Here is an 8,530-nt window from a genome sequence, read left to right on the forward strand (position 1 = left end):
AAGGAATTGGAAGATCAATTTCCTTAGGAACCCACACCAGCTAAAATTCAAATATCAAAGCCCTCTGTGGTATTTGAAGACATAAGGGTGGTGGACCCCTACAGGAATATACATGGAGAGCCTATTGTGCCAAAGGATGAGCCAATAGAGTGGGATAAATTACCAATTCCTGACTTCAACTTGCCAATCCTTACCAAGCCAAAAAGGACAAAATCAAGGGCAGTCAAGAAAGTGAAGCTGTCAACTCTCAAATCCAAGTTAGTAGTTAAAGCTCAACCCAAGGTCAACAGGGGAGACTACTTGTACTTGTGTGACATCAAAGAATTCTCAGATCTAAACCTTTATCTGGAGGAACTGGATGAAGTAAGGGCAACTGATGCATACAGAAACCTACCTGAAAGGTTGGTGTTCAAGTACAAAGGAGGAAGGGGGATTCAATGGCCTCTTCACAGGATACTTCAAGAAAGCCAAGCTGTGTTGATCAAAGTCAATTCATCCTTCAAGAAAAACTTTGGGTTCAATGTAACTGCAAGAAGACTAGTATTGAAGAAGATTGAAGAGCTGAGGAGTGTTAGAGCTAAAGATGCACTCCCAAAGACTCTAATCATCCCATACACAGGGAGAAGAGTGCATCTAAGGCCCTACTAGCTGATGGAATTCATGAATGACAAGGGTGTGAGAAGATTTTTCAGACTAGAAGACCTATTGAGTATCTCTAGCAATGAGACTCTCTTGGAGATGCAAGAAATGCTAGATCTCTCAGAATCTGATGAACTAGAATTCCACAGGCAGCTCCAGAATCAAATTGAAGAAAACAACAAAAAGCTTGGAAGAAGATCCAGACCTTCAAGAAACTAGAAAAACCTGCCCAGGCTAGAGGAGCATCTTGAACTGACTGTGAGCCAAACCTTGTACATTTTGTTTAATTGAAGCACTTTCATTTTTATCTACTTATCTTTAAAGATATATGTTTAGGATGTTTTGTTATCATCAAGTATCTCTGAATTTATGGCTACAATTCCAGTAGACATAAATTGGGGGAGATTGTTGTGAATATGTTGTGTACTTGATGATCACTTAAACAAAACATCTAAGTAGATTTTACTTAGTGAAATAATGTAGCACTCGACGGATAAGAATTATAGTCCCGACGGATAACTCATTATAGTCCCGACAGATGATTAACTTATTATCCATCGAGTGAATAGCTTATGTAATAATAAGTTTGTAGCACAGTGATGTATGCACCTTTGTATAGAATCTGTGGTAGCATATAAGTCATGTTAACTTTAACTAGATATGCAGAATAGGTTGATTAATTGTACATAAGTAATGTCTTGTAATTCTGTTTAAGTGAAATGAAGTCAAGTGCCAAAATAGCTACCGACGAATGATTAACAAAGCCTTCGATGGATGATCAAATGACTATCAATGGATGTTTAACATAGCAATCGACCGATGATCAATTAAGTCATCGACGGATGATCTGAAAGTCGACGGATGATCATATCAAGAATTCAAACATCGGTTGAACAGTAAAAGCTGACACACAGCCGTCGAGTTGGATACAAACACATTGTGGAAGCCCATTAACTGGGTAATAGAGGACGAAAAGCAGCAAAGATTAAGACTGTTAGATTTTATATTTGTTCAGCCTTTTTGACTTTGTAATCTTGGTATTATATAAACCAAGAGAGTAGCAAATAGAAAAATAACTGAGATAGTTGAGAAACACAAAAACAGAGAAATCTTTGTAAGCTTAATCTTTAGCATTTCCTGTATTCTCAGCAGTTCAATTTGTAAGCAGCTGTGGGCATTTCTGCACACAGAGTCGTCTCGATATATTATATATATCTCTCTGGTGGAATTGTTTAAATCCACCAGAAAGTTTTTAAAGACTCTTATTTTAATTACTTATGTTTTGATTCATTTAAGTTTACATTCCGCATTGTGCTAATCAAAACAAATATATCTTTAATCGAGTTGAACATTTTTTATTTCAAGAAAAAGGTTCAAGAATTCCATTCAACCCCCTTCTGTAATTCTTGCTATATTGTCAGACCAACCATCGTGGCTAACGCTAGCATGATTCAGACTAGCATGATTCAGATGATACAAAATTCAGTTCAGTTTGGGGGTTCTCCTATTGAAGATTCTAACATGCACATCAGAGATTTCATCGAGATCTGCGACACTTTCAAGTTCAATAGAGTTTCTGAAGATGCGATAAAGCTAAGGCTTTTCCCATTCTCTCTGAGGGATAAAGCTAAGAGCTGGTTACATTCTCTACCAGCAGGTTCTATCACCAAATGGGAAGATCTTTCTCAAAAGTTTCTAACTAAATTCTTCCCTATGGCGAAGACGCTACAATCAGGAATGCTCTTACTCAATTTATGCAACAATCTGGAGAATCATTGTGTGAGGCTTGGGATCGCTACAAGGAGATGCTTAGTAAGTGTCCTCATCATGAGATTCCTGATTGGATGATTATTAACTGCTTTTATAATAGCTTGGGAGCATAGTCCAGACCCATGCTTGATGCGGTGTCAGGTGGAGCCTTATGGGCTAAGAGCTACGATAAAGCTTATGAGTTAATTGAACTGATGTATGCTAATGAATACCATAACTTTTCTCAGGGACTACCTCAAGGCAAGGTAGCATGAATTCTGGAGGTAGATGCAACTACTGTTATAGCTGCTCAGCTTAAGGCTTTAACGATGAAGGTGGATTCTTTGGCAAATTATGGAGTTAATCAGATCACTAGTGTTTGTGAGATTTGTGTTGGTACGCATGAGACGGAGCAGTATGCTATAATTCAAGTGAATCAGCTCAGTTTATGAGCAACTTTCAGAGGTCACAGCAACCAGCTCCATCCACCTATCATCCCAACAACCGCAATCATCCTAACTTCAGCTGGAACAACCCGATCATGAAAGAGGTTGTGAAGAAGGAAATTATCAAGTGGCTAGATGTAGGGATTATCTATCCTATATCTGATAATTCTTGGGTGAGTCCAGTTCAGTGTGTGCAGAAGATATGAGGCATCACAGTGTTGCTAATAAGAAGAACGAGCTCATTCCTACTCGAACAGTCACGGGTTGGAGAGTTTGCATGGATTACAGGAAGCTAAATAAGGCCACGAGGAAGGATCACTTCCCTCTTCCTTTTATTGATCAAATTCTTGACAAGTTGGCTGGGCATGATACTATTGTCTTCTGGATGGCTATTCGGGTTATAATCAGATTTGCATCGCTCAAGAAGATCAGCAAAATACTACCTTCACTTGTACGTTTGGTACTTTTGCCTTCAGAAGATTTTCTTTTGGTTGTGTGGTGCACCTGCCACATTTTAGAGATGTATGATGGCCATTTTCTCTGACATAAATGGTTAGAATGTGGAGGTGTTCATGGATGATTATTCTGTGTTCGGGAATTCTTTCGACGAGTGCTTGCAAAATTTTGGTGCAGTTCTTAAAAGGTGTGTTAAGACCAATCTGGTTCTTAATTCATAGAAATGTCACTTTATGGTGTAACAGGGCATCATTCTTGGGCACAAGGTCTCTAGTAAAGGTCTTGGGGTGGATAAAGCCAAGGTGGGGGTCATTGAAAACCTTCCTCAACTAATTTCTATTAAGGGGATCCGCAGTTTCCTTGGTCATGCGGATTTCTATCGGCGGTTCATCAAGGACTTCTCTAAAATCTCTAAACTGTTGTGCAATGTATTGGAGAAAGATGTCCCTTTCAAGTTTGATGATGAGTGTCTAGCTGTTTTTGAGAGCTTAAAGAAGAGTTTGATTATGACACCTGTCATAATTGCACTTGATTAAAATGAACCTTTTGAAATGATGTGCAATGCAAGTGACTATGCAGTTGGAGCAGTTATTGGGCAAAGAAATAACAATATATTTCATGTGGTCTACTATGCTAGTAAGACCCTCAATGATGCTTAACTGAACTATACTACTACTGAGAAGGAATTCTTAGCTATTATCTATGGTTTTGAGAAGTTTCGATCTTATTTGCTTAGGACGAAGGTGACAGTTTTCACTGATCACGCTGCAATTTGCTATCTCGTCTCGAAGAAGGACTCGAAGCCTAGACTGATTCGAAAGGTTCTTTTACTTCAGGAGTTTGAGTTGGAGATCAAGGATAGAAAAGGTACTGAGAATCAAGTTGATGATCATCTCTCTCGGTTAGAAGATCCAAGTACAACTTCACAGGATAAGACATTGATAAATGAGTCTTTTCCCGATGAGTAGTTGTTTGGGGTGCAAGAAAAAGAACCGTGGTTCGAAAATATTGTGAACTACCTCATGAGCAACATTATGCCTCCATACTTGTCTTCTGCTCAAAGGAAGAAGTTTTTTCATGAGGTAAAGTCGAACATGTGGGATGAGCCGTTTTTATTTCGGCAAGGAGCTGACCAAATAATCAGGAGATGTATTCCGTACAGCGAGACGGAGGGTATCTTGCAAGACTTTCATTCAACTATTTATGGAGGACACTATGGTGGAGAAAAGACAGCAGCTCGTATCATTTAAGCAGGATTCTTCTGGCCTATAATATTTAAGGATGCGCGTGATTTCATTTTGAAGTGTGATCACTGCCAGCGTATTGGTAATATGTCCAAGAGGGATGAGATGCCTCTTAATATGCTTCTCGAGGTTGAGGTCTTCGATGTTTGGGGAATTGACTTTATGGGGTCGTTTGTCTCATCTTGCAATAATCAATATATCTTGTTGGCGGTCGATTATGTTGTGAAATGGGTGGAAGTTAAAGCTTTACCGAAAAATGATGCGAAGGTAGTGCTTAATTTTCTTCATAAGCAGATATTCACAAGATTTGGGACTCCAAGAGTTATAATCAGTGATGAGGGATCGCATATCTGCAATCACAAGTTCACTGCTATGATGCAAATATATAATATGAATCATCACATTGCTACAGCCTACCATCCTCGGACTAATGGTCAAGCTAAGGTATCTAACAGAGAGATCAAGCATATTCTAGAGAAAGTTGTATATCCATCGAGAAAGGATTGGTCTTTGAAGCTGGATGAAGCTGTTTGGGCTTATCGAGCAGCATTCAAGACTCCGCTAGTCATGTCACCATTTCAATTAGTTTATGGTAAAGGATGTCATTTGCCTGTGGATCTAGAGCATAAGGCATATTGGGCTTTTAAGAAATTGAACCTTGATATGGATGCAGCTGGTAAGAAAAGGATGCTTCAATTGAATGAGCACGATGAGTTGTGACTTCAAGCATATGAGAACAAAATGTATAAGGAGAAAGTCAAGAGGTGGCATGCACTACTAGAAATAGTAGATACGACATCGGTGCTTAGACATCGGCATGTAATGCACTCGATGTTAAAAGCTTGTTTAACATCGGTTTAGAAAAAAGCGATGTTAAAAGCCTGTTTAACATCGGTTTTACATAGTAGCCGTTGTCTATGTTCAATTTTAAAATAATAACAAATTAATGTTTTTCACTTCAACATCGGTTATTTATGCTAACCGTTATCTATAACCATTTCTAAAAAATGACTAAATAAATATTTCAGTTCCCCCGCTGAGTACCCAAATTTTCCCCCGTAACAAAAAAGTTGAAAATTTATTTCCCCCTTCTCCCTTTACTCACACACCCATACATCTCTATCTCTGTCTCTATCTTCATCTTTATCTCTCTCCCTCTCTCCCCCAAACCTTGACTCTCCCTCTCTCTCAAACTCGCGGCTCTCTCTCTTTGCTGTCTCTCTCTCAGACCACCGCTCTATCTCAAAAACCCTAATTCTCTCTCTCAAATATCGAACTTCATCTCCTTCAGCTCTCTCTCTCTCTCTCTCTCTCTCCCTCTCTCTCTTTCTATCTCTCTCTGTCTCCTTTCTTACCGCTACTTTCTTGTAAACCGAATTTAAACCTAATACAAAATCACTGAATTGAGATTTGTCTCTCTCTTTCTCCACTCTCTTCCGTCTCCCTATCTATATCTTGATGGAAGCTTCGATTTATGTAAAATTGATTGGTAAAGGTTAGATTTCGGCCATGGTGAAAGCGATTGACGATGCTTTGAAGAAAGGGAAGGAGTTTTCCGTCATAAATCGGGCTAGAAATTGTTAGTATTATTTAATTTAGTAGCTTAAAATCGAGCCGAGAAAGCAAATATTTGGTTTGATTATGTATGTCAATTTTAAATTTATTTCAAAATTTTACGTTTTGATTTTAATGAAGCTTTTGTTTATAGGCCTGAAGCTTTGGAGCTTGAAACCAACCTTCAATCGGTAACATATATCTCTCTTTTAACTTTATTTACATCCATTGTGTATTTATATAGATCTGTCGGTGTATATTTATATTTGTATGTTCAATTTTGTTTATTCTATTATGTTCTGCTATTAAGTTTAGGTGTTAATAACACATTTAACTCTATATTTTTTGTATTAGATCTCTATGCTTTTATCATTGGGAGCTATGTCATTTGGACTGTTGTAACTTGGTGTTTTTCCTTTGATGTGTGGGTGGTGGCTGGATGTTTGTACCATAAGAATGCACCCTTTGAAAGTTCCAAGTCTGTTGTTGATAAGGATGCCAACACTAAGAAAAAGAACAAGTCTACTGACAGGAGCACAGCGTCTACAGCTCCTTTGAATAAAGGTATGATATTACATGTAACCAAGTCTCTTAATACATTCAACATTTTGACTGGTATTTCCTTTTTGCTAATATTATTATAGTGAGATGTCAATACTAGCTGGCGAACTACCACAGGTGTAGATATGAGTGTACGGAACACTCCAAGTCACACAAACTTCACTTATGATAAAGATAACAGAAGAGGAATGGTGGTTCCTTTCAAGCCCCTCTCACTTGCATTTGAAAATGTGAATTACTATGTTGATATGCCTCCTGTAAGTCACCTGTCCTTTAAATTGATATTATAATATGCTGTTTTTCTATGAGAGCAGAACATATGGTGGTCAACGATTCTCACAGTAAAACCATTCATTTGTTCAGGAAATGAAGAGTCAAGGAATCACATAGCACCGTCTCCAATTGCTATGAGATGTGAGTGGTGCATTCAGGCCTAGTGTTTTGACAGCATTAGTGGGAGTGAGTGGTGCTGGAAAGACCATGTTGATGGATGTATTAGTGGGAAGAAAAACCGGAGGGTATATCGAAGGAAGTATTAGCATTTCAGGTTATCCAAAGAACCAAGCAACTTTTGCTCGTGTCAGTGGTTATTGTGAACAGAACGATATCCATTATCCACATGTTACCATTCATGAATCTCTTGTGTACTCGGCATGGTTACGTCTTGGTCCAGATGTGTCAAATAAAACACAAAAGGTTAATTCTCTTTTGCTTGCTGATTCTATTACAGATACGCCTCAAAACATTCACACTCTTGTTAAATACCTTATATGATTTTGACAAAAAGATGATGCTACAAAATCCCTGTTTATGCAGAGCATTATTAACATTGCTGATTCATTTGTATATAGTGAAGAAAGATCTGCAGGTTTCGGAGAATCTGGGAAATAGGTTGCTGAATATGTATGTTAAGTCTGGAGATATGGATTCGGCTGAGAAATTGTTTGATGGGATTGACATGAAGACGGTTTTTTCATGGATGTCTATGATAGAGGGCTATATGCAGAAAGGTGATTGGGAAAGTGCCAGTGTGTTCTTTGATCGAATGCCTGAAAAGGATGTAACTGCCTGGAATGTGATGCTTAATGAATTCATCACGGGGAATGATTTAGCTGCTGCTGAAGTTTTGTTTAGAAGAGCGCCAGAGAAAGATGTGGTTTCGTGGAACTGTATGATTGCAGGGTATGTTGAAAACAAGAACTTCACAAGATCTTTGGAGTTGTTTAAAGAGATGATATTAGCAGATATCAGGCAGGATAGAATAACAATAAGTAGTCTTCTAGCTGTTTGTGGCTTTGCAGGTGTAGTGAATTTAGGTGAATCAGTTCATTCTATCATGAAGAAATAGAACATCATGGGAGAGGAAGTTGAATTAGCTTTAATGGATATGTACAGCAAGTGTGGTGCTGCAAATGAAGCTATGAAGTCATTTGACGACATTTCCATAAAATCCGTGTTGGCCTGGAGTGCCATGATTGTTGGTTTGGCGATGAATGGTCTTTCCAGAGAAGCACTAGACTCTTTTGCACAGATGCATCTTTAGTGATCTATTAGAACCTGATTAATTGTTGTTAATCAGCTTACAAAGTAATCATCGAAAGGACCCCAGAGAGATAACTCTTGAAGGTGATGAGGATGTATATATGCTTGCATACTCAGATAATACATTTTTGTGTCATTGAATAATTATTATTGATGCAATATATCGACTAAAAAATTTGTCATTTTATAGATCATCACAATCTGATAGGACAAGATATGGTTATTTCTTTTGATCAGGTACCACTATTTACATATCCTTAAATTTCTATTATTGATCTATATAATTAAGTTTTGCAATTAGTAATTTTGTTTCAATACAGAATGCAAGAAATTCTATAA

At 37.9% G+C, this 8,530-nt stretch overlaps 1 long non-coding RNA gene and 1 other non-coding gene across 2 annotated transcripts; one reads left to right on the top strand and one right to left on the bottom strand.

The window, feature by feature from the left end:
• Window positions 1-2,366: 2,366 nt before the first annotated feature.
• LOC141687573 (small nucleolar RNA R71) lies at window positions 2,367-2,473 on the bottom strand. Its single transcript, XR_012561067.1, has one exon. It is a non-coding gene; the product is annotated as a small nucleolar RNA R71 (small nucleolar RNA).
• Window positions 2,474-6,002: 3,529 nt separating this feature from the next.
• Window positions 6,003-6,639, top strand: LOC141683866 (uncharacterized). The gene is made up of 3 exons (XR_012560471.1): window positions 6,003-6,113; window positions 6,243-6,279; window positions 6,443-6,639. It is a non-coding gene; the product is annotated as an uncharacterized LOC141683866 (long non-coding RNA).
• The last annotated feature ends 1,891 nt before the right edge of the window (window positions 6,640-8,530 follow it).

Source organism: Apium graveolens, chromosome 9, assembly GCF_009905375.1.
Source record: "Apium graveolens cultivar Ventura chromosome 9, ASM990537v1, whole genome shotgun sequence".
NCBI classification, from domain to species: domain Eukaryota; kingdom Viridiplantae; phylum Streptophyta; class Magnoliopsida; order Apiales; family Apiaceae; genus Apium; species Apium graveolens.